Here is a 13,177-nt window from a genome sequence, read left to right as displayed (position 1 = left end):
ACTAAAGCCGTATAACTTCATTCCAACATTTTTCAAACACTCATTAATTTTACATTATTTCTATAAATAGTCTTTAAACTTTTTCCAATCTTCTTCCACCGTCTCTTCTCCCTGGTCTCGGATTCTGCCAGTCCATTCCGCCAATTCCATATAGTCCACCAACCTGGTGATCTTCTGTCCGATGCTCTTAACTCTTTTCCAAGTCCCTTCTGCGGGTCTTCTTCGTACTTATACAAGAACTTTACTTTGTCTTCTACTGATCTTATTTTTGTTTTCCTTCCTTTGAGGCTGAAGAGTAGGTCTTGGGGAAACTCCCACCTAAAGATAATTTTATTCCATCTCGACAGGGTAACCAAATCTCCATAGTTAAACCTCAGATCCAAAAGGTATTTCAGGACGTCTTTCAAAATTTCCACTCTTGACTGTTGTTCTTCTAAGTTCTTCTGGTAAAGTCTGAAAACCCTCACAATTTTAGTCTCTTCTTGGCCCAAGTCCAGGTCCCAAAAATCAGCAGATTCCTGTGTAAGAAAGTCCATCAAAACTTCCCTCTCCAGTTCAGGCAGGGCTCTGATCCTCAAAGTCTGTTTTCCTTTAGATTCAATCATAACAGGCATCAACTTATGATCATCAAATTGCATGTATGAGGCTGGGACTCTTTCTCTCTCCAATTGTGTTACTTTAGGTTCAACGGCAACAGCTTTCTCCCTAGCCTTCTCCGCAGTTTGCCAAGTCAAAGTAGATTCCTGTGTCAATTTCTGGATAGTTTCTGTATTGGTATTCACCTTTTGTCCCAAAAAATCCACCTTCTTGTGAAGCTGTTCCAATGAATCCTTTATCTTACATAATACAGCCACTAAGGCCTCTTCTGTCGACATTCTTAACCGATTCAAGGTCATTCCCAAAGTCTCACAGCCTTATCTTGCAGCTGGAAATTCCCCCAGCTCAGCTCTTGTCATAGTTTCAAAGGCTTCCTCTAGAGGGAAACAGTTTCTATTTGTATCAATCCTTTTAAGCACAGTTCAAACAATAAAGTTAGTTTCAATTTTCAGTTACTTTTACTCCTTTTTAAGAGCAGACGGAGAGAATAGAAACAATGTATCTCTCTTATTTAGCTAGCTGTCAGCGAATGTTCTATTCACTGTCAACGACCAATCCAAAAACGTCAGTCTTACTAGCAGCCCATTTCCAGGTTCGGAGCGGTGGTATTTTGACTTTCTTCACTCTCTCCTGCAGGCACACACAATCCAAAACTTCCCCCCTCTTCTCCTGCTTCCAAGGGGGGTTTGATGTTTTCTACCGATGGAAATTTAGTCCTGTACAATAGGCTTTCCAAGGCTTTAGCTTACAGTCTCTTTGCTGTGATCTATTTACAAAAGGGGAAGGCGGACTTCCTGTTTTGAACCTCCCCGTTTCGGTGTCAAATTAAGACGTTTAAAAATCCAATTCTCCGCTCTACTCACGGGTAGTTGCTTTAACATCAAATTGTCCACAGGAAAACGTCAGCGCTCTCCGGCAACAGCTATGCGGCTTTGCTCCGTGGAAGAAGCAGTCAATTCGAAGCACCATGACACTCACCCCACGTTGCTCCGGAACCCCGAAACCGGGTTTCCCCACGAGTGGGGGAGGCGCAAAAGGTGCCAGCCGAATCCCAGGTTCACAGGCTTCACCCGCCGGTGATTTTTAGTGGGTCTCCGCCTTTGCCATGGCGGCCAGACCCAGATTTCCACGAGGCAAATGCCTCCCGATCAGAGGAATTCAGCCATTGCCGGAGGCGCCAACCCGGAAGTCCGAGAGCAGCCCAAAATGAGACAGGAACCCAGAAGGCAAACTCTCCTGCCCACATTGAGTAGCTAGCCAGGGAAGACCTACAGCCCTGGTGCCATGGGGGGCTGGTCCATCAGGACGAGTGGGGCAGCAAGCACAGCACATTAACTCTCAAGGCACCCATAATTGAAACAACAGAACAGCGGCATAGCCAGCCGCTCGGGTGCCCAGTTCAACGCGGGGGTCCTGCAGGTGGGGGGCGCTACCTGGAGCCTATCTGCTGCCTCCCCCTCAGCTGTAGGGCGGCTGAGGGAGAGGCAGAGGGCAGACGCAAGCCCCACGCTGGTGTTTCAGGCAGTGCCCAGCCTGCAGCGGCCCACGCCACCATGTCACTCCCAAGAGAGACGCGTGGATCAGGCACTCTGCAGCCCCCCCCCCCGGTAAGTGCCAGCCCCCACGGTGTGGCGCCCAGTGCCAGCCATGTTTTTTGACTCAACTAAAAGGTTTGGTGAGCCCAATTTTTATTTTTATTTTAAACTCGGCTTTTTGTCCTTCTGCCACCCCCCTCAGTGATGACACCTGGGGTGGCCCCCAATCCCCCACCCTCCTTTCTCTGCAACTGCAACAGAATAAAAGGACTCCAAACTCCCTTAGCAGTTTCCTGCTGGTCCCCTCACCATTTTCCCAGGCGTCAATCTTCTCACTTTGTAGTTGCAGATAAGGCACCCAAAGGCTGCTGATCAAGGCAGGGGTTGGCTTCAACTGCCAAGTGAGGTTGGGATTCTGAGCCGATGTCACAGCCAGGTTCCGATCAGTCCATTTCCTCCAAGGGGGGTGACCCTGTTTCCCCTGAGGGTGACCGCTGAACACACCACCCAAGAGAAAAAGAAGGAGAAAAGGAGAGAAATCTTTTAATTCTGTAGCAAGAAAGAATGAGTGCCAAGAGTTTTCTTTTCCCTGCACTCCTCCATTGCAACACCTATTATTATTATTATTATTATTATTATTATTATTATTATTATTATTATTCTAGATTTAATGAACACTCATATCAGAGTACCTTGTAAATTGATAGCCATAGTCTTTATATACTAACATTTTATGTTCTTCCACATCCATTTAATGCTCCTAAACCCTTCTTTTAGATTCTGTTAGCTTCTTTTAGACTTTTATATATACTTTGTGATTAATACTTTTTAGCTGTCCAAAACGTTTTACAGACTGTAAATGATTGTACCTCACCCTACTGATGCTGGTCTACTAAGGTAATAAAGATCTGATTGATTGAAATGAAATATCCTAGTAATGCAGTGATCGCACACTAATGTAATGTATTCCTCTCCCCCCAAATTCATACTTCATTACTCATTAATATTAGTAATAATAATGAAATAAGTCCGGCCAGAGGCTCCTCCCAGCTTTGCCTTGACCCTCCCAGTGGGCGTGACCACTCCCCACTAAGCCCCGCCCACCTCTTGCCTTCCCCAGCTCCACTCTCCCCGCCTCCTTTCACAATGGCTCGCCCGGATTGGCGTAGGCGGCCTGCCACTCTCGCGAGCACAGGAGCCTCCCCTCCCCTCCCTTCCCGCTTGCCTCGCCCGCCCCGCCCTTCGCCCTTGCCCCGCGCTGATTGGCCAAGACGGGGGGCCTGTAAGGGGCGTGGCCTGGCGGAGGGAGGCGGAGCGAGGGCGCCAGAAGCAGCTGGAGGAAGGAGGCAGCTGAAGGGGGGGGCTGAGTCCTCAGCGTGGTCGGCAGCGGGAGGCGCATGGGGGAAATGGGGGGGGGAGTAACAGAGTTGGACCCCCCTTTTAAAGACAAACAGAACCCCTCCAGCACCAGAATTCAAAAGCATCCATTCTTCTGGATGGTCCACCTCTCACTTCCATCCATCTCAACTGGGAAAACCACGGCTTTAACTATATGGACCCTTGTTGGCAAGGTGATGTCTCTGCTTTTTAAGATGCTGTCCAGGTTTGTCATTGCTTTTCTCCCAAGAAGCAGGCGTCTCTAAATTTCGTGGCTGTTGTCACCATCTGCAGTGATCATGGAGCCCAAGCAAGTGAAATCTCTCACTGCCTCCATTTCTTCCCCTTCTATTTGCCAGGAGGTGAGGGGACCAGTGGCCAGGATCTTCGTTTTTTGGATGTTGAGCTTCAGACCAATAGCTTAGGGGACTTAAAGTCTGTGGCTCTGAGCCCTCCCCATTTTAACGGCCCCTTCCAGCTGAGGGGAGGGGGCGGCTTGCTTCCTGGCCTCCCCTCCCCTCTGGGTTGAAATTGGGGCTGATGCCCTTGCTGATCCATGGGGGGGGGGGCTTATAAATGTGACTCTCCCCCCATTCTGAAATCTGGGAGGTTGTAACCGGAGAAAAGAACAGAGGACTGACTTCGCCGGTGGCGCCCTGAATTTTGATCCTGTGTTTTGTTCGCCGACTCTTTGTTGTTGTTTTCTAAAGATATTTATTGAAGTTTCAAAAAGGTTACAAAATAAGGAAAAAAGAGAAAAAATACAAAGTACAAACAATTAAAAACAAATCAATCTTTTCATGTCTTGTCTTTCATTTGCTTGTTTCCTTGACCTCCTCACACCTCCCTTTTTTGTATTCCAATTCAGTTAGTTAATCCAGCAAATCCTTTCCTTCCTTATTTTTATCTTCATCCTTTACCTTAATGTATTATAGCTTTGTATTCTCACCTAGTAACAATCCATTTTTACATATTCCTTTATAACATTACTGCTAAAAGCACTTAACTTCATTCCGACATCATTCTAACATTCATTAATTTGGCAGTATTTATGTAAGTAGTCTTTAAATTTCTTCCAATCTTCTTCCCCCGACTCTTCTCCCTGGTCTCGGATTCTTTCGCCGACTCTTTGCACGTGTTGCAGACCTGCACGTCTGTAGCTCAACCCCGTGCAGCGCAGCGTACAGCGATCCCCTTCGTTTCCTCCTTTCCCCCCTTCATCAAGGGCTTGACCAATCCCCAAGCGCCCTTCCTGACAGAGCCCTCTTTCCTTTGCCAATCCGAAGCGCGGGATCAGGAGAGGTTGCGAAACATCACCCTCTAGCGACGCCTGCGCTGGTACTGCAGCTGCCCAAGCAGGGAAGGGCGAAGAAGCCATGGACACCCACGGGCTGCATTGGAGCGACCCTCCATTGAGGAGGAATCTGGAGAAAGAAATCAGCAGAAATCCTTCCCGGGACGGGTTGGCATCCTGCCCAGGCTGCTTCTTCAGGGGGAAGGTGGCCATCCGAGGAGGGGCTTGGGGCTGAGCCTGGCATTGCCCTCATCTCTGAAGCTTATGCTCACGTCCCCACCTGCCCTATGGCAGAAGGGTCAAGCCCTCCAGCCGGACCCCAACCCATCCCGGAAACCATGTCCTCCCGGTCTCCGTGTATTGGAAAGAGAAAGGTCTGGAGGGTCAGAGATGCCTGACATTTGGGATGGACACGGCATCAGTTTTCACCCCAGGACCACACCTGTTCTCTGACATGTTCACGACATGTGTGTGATGCTTCCCACAAGGTGTGGGGGGTAACCTGGAGAAACTTGTTAAAAGGAGGAGCCCCCCTTGTTCGGGGCTTCTCTCTGCATCTTCGATGCTGTATTCGCGAGTCATTGTTATCGGAAAGTTTTTCCTGATGTTGGTTTGGAATCTCCTTTCTTGTAACTTTACAATCATGTTCTGACTTTATATACATACAGTGGTACCTCGGGTTACAGACGCTTCAGGTTACAGACTCCCCTAACCCAGAAATAGTACCTCGGGTTAAGAACTTGGCTTCAGGATGAGAACAGAAATCACGTGGCAGCGGCGAGGCGGCAGCAGGAGGCCCCATTAGCTAAAATGGTACCTCAGGTTAAGAACAATTTCAGGTTAAGAACAGAATTTGTATCTATAAACCAATAGCAAGAGATTCAGATGACGTTAAAGAATGAGTTTATCAATCAGGTACCAATCAGAACAAAGTGAATGGTCAGAAATAACATCTCAACTGCGAAAAGAAGAATGGTTGGTGTAAACCCGAAACCAAGTTAATAATTGCATTTCAATGGGTCTGCTTTAGGTTTCATTGCAATCAAGGCGATGAGATGATAATAATAATAATAATAATAATAATAATAATAATAATAATAATAATAATAATAATAATAATATTGCTTTCCCTGGCCACTCTGGGCGGCTCCCAACAGAATATTAAAAGCACTCTCCAAATCACAGCCACAACATGCATTTCAAGCATTTTGGGAGCTCTAAATTGCAGGGAAAACAACTGGCGGGTGGCCCAGGCCATTTTGGCCTCTGTTGTCCAGGGCGCCGGAGCCGCGGGACGTCGGGAAAAGGGGGAAGCCCTTCTAGGTGCCTCCAAGGGAATGAGGAAAAGGACGAGGTCTCTGGGAGGCTTCCTGGGTTATGGGGGTTTAGGAGTCGAAGAATTGGTTCTTCTGAGTTGATGAGCAGGCCAGGAGGAAGGTTGCGCAGGGCAGCCTGGGAAGGGCGAGGGAAAGGCTGGGAGGAAAAGCCGCCTCTCTTTTTCCATCGCTCTGCCCCTCCATCAAGTTTAAATGGAAGAATCCAAATACGCCTAGAGAAAAAGAAAATGATAGGAAACAGGATCCTTGTTTGGAGAAGAAGGGGCAGCAAAGCATGCTGGGAAGAAGGACATGAGGGAAATGAAATCAAACCTAACAAAGGATAATTTACCAATAAAGCTAATAAGTGAAACCTAACAAAAGACACTTTCAGATGTATTTATTCAGTTATACATTGGAAAATGGGTAAATTTCAATTATAGGAAGCTGGATCCATGTTTGTGAGAAGAAGGGGCAGCAAAGCATGCTGGGAAGAAGGACGTGAGGGAAATGAAACCTAATAAGGGATAATTTACCAATAAAGCTATTAAGTGAAACCTAACGAAAGACAATTTGGGATTAATTTATTTAGTTACACATTGGAAAATGAGTAAATTTCAATTATAGGACACAGGATCCTTGTTTGTGAGAAGATGGGGCAGCAAAGCATGCTGGGAAGAAGGACCTGAGGGAAATGAAATGAAACCTAATAGAGGTTAATTTATCCATGAAGCTAATAAGCGAAGCCAAACATAAGACTCCTTGAGATTGAATTATTTGGTTATACACTGGAAAAACGAGTAAATTTCAAATTTCTTCATGCTGGGATTCAACCATTGGCCTAATGGAGCTGGCAGTGCATGCTGGGAAGTCTGCCGGCGGAGGCTGGCGGGAGTTGCAGGGCCTTTGGAAGGTGGCCCCTTCCCCTCCGAGGGCCACATGACCCTCCTCGTCCGCCAGGGACACCAGCGCCTGCAGCCCGTCCAGCTGGCCAGAGTCACCCAAGGGCCGGAGAGGCTGGCAGGGACGGGGCCCCCAGGTGAGCCCGGGAGAGAGAGAGAGGGGCCCCTGGGGGGATCTGCACTCTGCACGCCCTCAGAGGCCGGAGAGGCTGGCAGGGACGGGGCCCCCAGGTGAGCCCGGGAGAGAGAGAGAGGGGCCCCTGGGGGGGATCTGCACTCTGCACGCCCTCAGAGGCCCGAGAGGCTGGCAGGGACGGGGCCCCTGGTGAGCCCGGGAGAGAGAGGGGCCCCTGGGCGGATCTGCGCTCTGCACGCCCTCAGAGGCCGGAGAGGCTGGCAGGGACGGGGCCCCCAGGTGAGCCCGGGAGAGAGAGAGGGGCCCCTGGGGGGATCTGCACTCTGCACACCCTCAGAGGCCAGAGAGGCTGGCAGGGACGGGGCCCCCAGGTGAGCCCAGGAGAGAGAGAGGGGGGCCCCTGGGGGGATCTGCACTCTGCACGCCCTCAGAGGCCAGAGAGGCTGGCAGGGACGGGGCCCCAGGTGAGCCCGGGAGAGAGAGAGAGGGGCCCCTGGGGGGATCTGCACTCTGCACACCCTCAGAGGCCAGAGAGGCTGGCAGGGACGGGGCCCCAGGTGAGCCCGGGAGAGAGAGAGAGGGGCCCCTGGGGGGATCTGCACTCTGCACACCCTCAGAGGCCGGGGAGGCTGGCAGGGACGGGGCCCCCAGGTGAGCCCAGGAGAGAGAGAGGGGGGCCCCTGGGGGGATCTGCACTCTGCACGCCCTCAGAGGCCGGAGAGGCTGGCAGGGACGGGGCCCCCAGGTGAGCCCGGGAGAGAGAGAGAGGGGCCCCGGGGGGGGGATCCTGCACTCTGCACACCCTCAGAGGCCGGGGAGGCTGGCAGGGACGGGGCCCCCAGGTGAGCCCGGGAGAGAGAGAGAGGGGCCCCTGGGGGGATCTGCACTCTGCACACCCTCAGAGGCCGGGGAGGCTGGCAGGGACGGGGCCCCCAGGTGAACCCAGGAGAGAGAGGGGCCCCTGGGGGGATCTGCACTCTGCACGCCCTCAGAGGCCAGAGAGGCTGGCAGGGACGGGGCCCCCAGGTGAGCCCGGGAGAGAGAGAGAGGGGCCTCTGGGGGTTGGATCCTGCACTCTGCACACCCTCAGAGGCCGGAGAGGCTGGCAGGAACGGGGCCCCCAGGTGAGCCCGGGAGAGAGAGAGAGGGGCCCCTGGGGGGATCTGCACTCTGCACACCCTCAGAGGCCGGAGAGGCTGGCAGGGACGGGGCCCCCAGGTGAACCCAGGAGAGAGAGGGGCCCCTGGGGGGATCTGCACTCTGCACGCCCTCAGAGGCCAGAGAGGCTGGCAGGAACGGGGCCCCCAGGTGAGCCCGGGAGAGAGAGAGAGGGGCCCCGGGGGGGGGGATCCTGCACTCTGCACGCCCTCAGAGGCTGGAGATGCTGGCAGGGACGGGGCCCCCAGGTGAGCCTGGGAGAGAGAGAGAGGGGCCCCTGGGGGGATTTGCACTCTGCACGCCCTCAGAGGCCGGAGAGGCTGGCAGGGACGGGGCCCCCAGGTGAGCCCGGGAGAGAGAGAGGGGGGCCCCGGGGGGGGGGATCCTGCACTCTGCACGCCCTCAGAGGCCGGAGAGGCTGGCAGGGACGGGGCCCCCAGGTGAGCCCGGGAGAGAGAGAGAGGGGCCTCTGGGGGTTGGATCCTGCACTCTGCACGCCCTCAGAGGCCGGAGAGGCTGGCAGGGACGGGGCCCCCAGGTGAGCCCGGGAGAGAGAGAGAGGGGCCTCTGGGGGATCTGCACTCTGCACGCCCTCAGAGGCCGGAGAGGCTGGCAGGGACGGGGCCCCCAGGTGAGCCCGGGAGAGAGAGAGAGGGGCCCCTGGGGGGGGATCCTGCACTCTGCACGCCCTCAGAGGCCGGAGAGGCTGGCAGGGACGGGGCCCCCAGGTGAGCCCGGGAGAGAGAGGGGCCCCTGGGGGGTGGATCCTGCACTCTGCACGCCCTCAGAGGCCGGAGAGGCTGGCAGGGACGGGGCCCCCAGGTGAGCCCGGGAGAGAGAGGGGCCCCTGGGGGGATCTGCACTCTGCACGCCATCAGAGGCCGGAGAGGCTGGCAGGGACGGGGCCCCCAGGTGAGCCCGGGAGAGAGAGAGAGGGGCCCCTGGGGGGATCTGCACTCTGCACGCCCTCAGAGGCCGGAGGGGCTGGCAGGGACGGGGCCCCCAGGTGAGCCCGGGAGAGAGAGGGGCCCCTGGGGGGTGGATCCTGCACTCTGCACGCCCTCAGAGGCCGGAGAGGCTGGCAGGGACGGGGCCCCCAGGTGAGCCCGGGAGAGAGAGGGGCCCCTGGGGGGATCTGCACTCTGCACGCCATCAGAGGCCGGAGAGGCTGGCAGGGACGGGGCCCCCAGGTGAGCCCGGGAGAGAGAGAGAGGGGCCCCTGGGGGGATCTGCACTCTGCACGCCCTCAGAGGCCGGAGAGGCTGGCAGGGATGGGGCCCCCAGGTGAGCCCGGGAGAGAGAGAGAGGGGTCCCGGGGGGGATCTGCACTCTGCACGCCCTCAGAGGCCGGAGAGGCTGGCAGGGACGGGGCCCCCAGGTGAGCCCGGGAGAGAGAGAGAGGGGCCCCTGGGGGGATCTGCACTCTGCACGCCCTCAGAGGCCAGAGAGGCTGGCAGGGACGGGGCCCCCAGGTGAGCCCGGGAGAGAGAGAGAGGGGCCCCTGGGGGGATCTGCACTCTGCACGCCCTCAGAGGCCGGAGGGGCTGGCAGGGACGGGGCCCACAGGTGAGTCTGGGAGAGAGAGGGGCCCCTGGGGGGATCTGCACTCTGCACGCCCTCAGAGGCCGGAGAGGCTGGCACGGACGGGGCCCCAGGTGAGCCCGGGAGAGAGAGGGGCCCCTGGGGGGATCCTGCACTCTGCACGCCCTCAGAGGCCGGAGAGGCTGGCAGGGACGGGGCCCCAGGTGAGCCCGGGAGAGAGAGGGGCCCCTGGGGGATTTGCACTCTGCACGCCCTCAGAGGCCGGAGAGGGTGGCAGGGACGGGGCCCCCCGGTGAGCCCGGGAGAGAGAGGGGCCCCTGGGGGGATCTGCACTCTGCACGCCCTCAGAGGCCGGAGAGGCTGGCAGGGACGGGGCCCCCAGGTGAGCCTGGGAGAGAGAGGGGCCCCTGGGGGGATCTGCACTCTGCACGCCCTCAGAGGCCGGAGAGGCTGGCAGGGACGGGGCCCCCAGGTGAGCCCGGGAGAGAGAGGGGCCCCTGGGGGGATCTGCACTCTGCACACCCTCAGAGGCCGGAGAGGCTGGCAGGGACGGGGCCCCCAGGTGAGCCCGGGAGAGAGAGGGGCCCCTGGGGGGATCTGCACTCTGCACGCCCTCAGAGGCCGGAGAGGCTGGCAGGGACGGGGCCCCCAGGTGAGCCCGGGAGAGAGAGGGGCCCCTGGGGGGTGGATCCTGCACTCTGCACGCCCTCAGAGGCCGGAGAGGCTGGCAGGGACGGGGCCCCCAGGTGAGCCCGGGAGAGAGAGAGAGGGGCCCCTGGGGGGATTTGCGCTCTGCACGCCCTCAGAGGCCGGAGAGGCTGGCAGGGACGGGGCCCCCAGGTGAGCCCGGGAGAGAGAGGGGCCCCTGGGGGGATCTGCACTCTGCACGCCCTCAGAGGCTTTGTAGTCTAAGCTCAGGGGGCTCTTTGAGCCGGCATCTCTCTGGGGGGTGAGGGGTTTCTTCACATTGGTCAGCATCCTTCTTAAATTGTGGTGCCCGGAATTGGACACAGTATTCCAGGTGGGGCCTGACCAAGGCAGAAGAGAGCTCAGTCTTGTAAGCCACTGGGATTAGTAGCAATAAAAGTAATAATAATCACAACAAGATAGTAATATTAGACTTTGTTAACAAATATGTATGCTGCTGAACTGTGTGTGCATTGCAATCACTTATTCACGGTTGTGCGTAGTAATTTTAAGTGCATTCTTGATATTACAATCAAGGAGCAATACTGTTAAAATGCATAATTTCTTTAAATATAAACACAGAAATAAATGAAGCTCCAAATTCATCGGATGATGACCTGTGCCACAAACCGGGAACCAGGCAGAGGGCCTTCTTGGTGGTGGCGCCCTCCCTGTGGAACGCCCTCCCAGCAGATGTCAAGGAAGGAAACAACTCCCTGACTTTTAGAAGACATCTGAAGGTAGCCCTGTTTATGGATGTTTTTAGTGTTTGATGTATTTATCGTGTTTTGAATATTCTATTGGGAGCCACCCAGAGTGGCTGGGGAAACCAAGCCAGATGGGTGGGGTATAAATAAATGGCTGTTGTTGTTACACTAGATTTAATGAACATTCCTATCAGAGTGCCCTGTAAATTGATAGCCATAGTCTTTTATATACTGACTTTTTCTGCTCTTCCACATCCGTTTAATGCTCCGAAACTCTTCTTTTAGCTTCTTTTAACTTCTTTTAGACTTTTATATATGCTTTGCGTTTAAATTCTTTTTAGCTTTCCAAAACGTTTTACAGATTGGAAAAGACTGTACCCCACCCTACTGAATGCTGGTCTACTACCGTAATAAAGATTTGATTGATTGAAATGAAGTATCCTATAGTCATGCAGTGATTGGACACCAAAATAATATAATACAGGGTAATTCATAATGAAATATACAGTTTCCAGATCCTGTAAGACAGGCGCCGACACGGAAAACAGCTGCGAACTGTTAGGTAGATGTACTCAAAGTTTGTGTCCCGCGACTGAGGGAAGTGATGGAGGTGATAGTGCGCGTGTCACGTGACTATCAGGCAAAATGGCTGCGTCTGCAGTGGAGAAGGCGTTTTGTGTTCTTGAACTGAGCAAAACGGAGTTTGCTGTGCAACGGCATTTTCGATTGTGATGTGTGTCGTGTGACAAAGGGTGCACACATAGAACATCTGTGACTGTTTCTAAAATACTTTAAACATTGCCCTACAATTCTGTCACAGGTAACATGAGATATATTATATTCTTTTTTATAGTGTGTTGAAACTGTGTACTTCATTATGAATCACCCTGTATAATAATATAATCTAATATAATATCGTACTTTTCCGTGTATAAGAGGAGTAAAATGGGATCCCCCCATCTTCTTAATTCTGATTCCCCCCAAATAGGGGGTGTCTTATACACGGGGGCATGTTCTACATGGGAAAATAAAGTAATATGGAATAGAATAGAATAGAATAGAATAGAATAGAATAGAATAGAATAGAATAAGTCAAGGTAAAGGGAGCCCTGACCATTAGGTCCAGTCGCGGACGACTCTGGGGTTGCGGCGCTCATCTCGCTTTATTGGCCGAGGGAGCCAGCATACAGCTTCTGGGTCATGTGGCCAGCATGGTCATTCTGGCGAACCAGAGCAGCACATGGAAACGCCGTTTACCTTCCCGCCGGAGTGGTACCTATTTATCTACTTGCACTTTGACTTGTTTTCGAACTGCTAGGTTGGCAGGAGTAGGGACCGAGCAACGGGAGCTCACCCCGTTGCGGGGATTCGAACCACCGACCTTCTGATCGGCAAGCCCTAGGTTCTGTGGTTTAACCCACAGCACCACCTGTGTCCCAACATTATAATAATATAATATAATATAATATAATATAATATAATATAATATAATATAATATAATATAATATAATACATAACAACATAACATAACATAACATAACATAACATAACATAACATAACATAACATAACATAACATAACATAACATAACATAACATAACATATCAACACAACATAACATAAAACATAATATAATATAAATATACATTCCCCTCAAATTAATATTTCATTACTAATTAATATTAGTAATAATATTAGCAATAATAATGAAATAAGTCAGCCCAGCTTTGACTTGCCCTGCCTAGTGGGCGTGGCCACTCTCCACTAAACCCCGCCCTGCCTCTCCCAGCTTTCCACTGCTGCCTTTCACAACCCATTGCCTCTCCCCACCTCCTTTCACAATGACTTGCCCAGATTGGCGTAGGCGGCCTGCCACTCCCGTGAGCCACTCCCATGAGAGTTCCCTCTCCCCTCTCTTCCCGCTA

At 53.3% G+C, this 13,177-nt stretch overlaps 1 protein-coding gene across 1 annotated transcript in view; it reads right to left on the bottom strand.

Moving 5' to 3' along the window:
• LOC309327059 (vomeronasal type-2 receptor 26-like) overlaps positions 1-13,177 on the bottom strand; it is a gene marked incomplete at its 3' end in the record, with an annotated part of 181,686 nt that overhangs the window by 82,164 nt on the left and 86,345 nt on the right. The gene's annotated exons all lie outside the window — the stretch shown is intronic.

The sequence above is a fragment of the Podarcis erhardii genome (genome assembly GCF_964252035.2).
Source record: "Podarcis erhardii genome assembly, chromosome: 13".
NCBI classification, from domain to species: domain Eukaryota; kingdom Metazoa; phylum Chordata; class Lepidosauria; order Squamata; family Lacertidae; genus Podarcis; species Podarcis erhardii.
The sequence above is the reverse complement of the archived record's forward strand: the minus strand, read 5'-3'. Positions and strand labels throughout refer to the sequence as shown.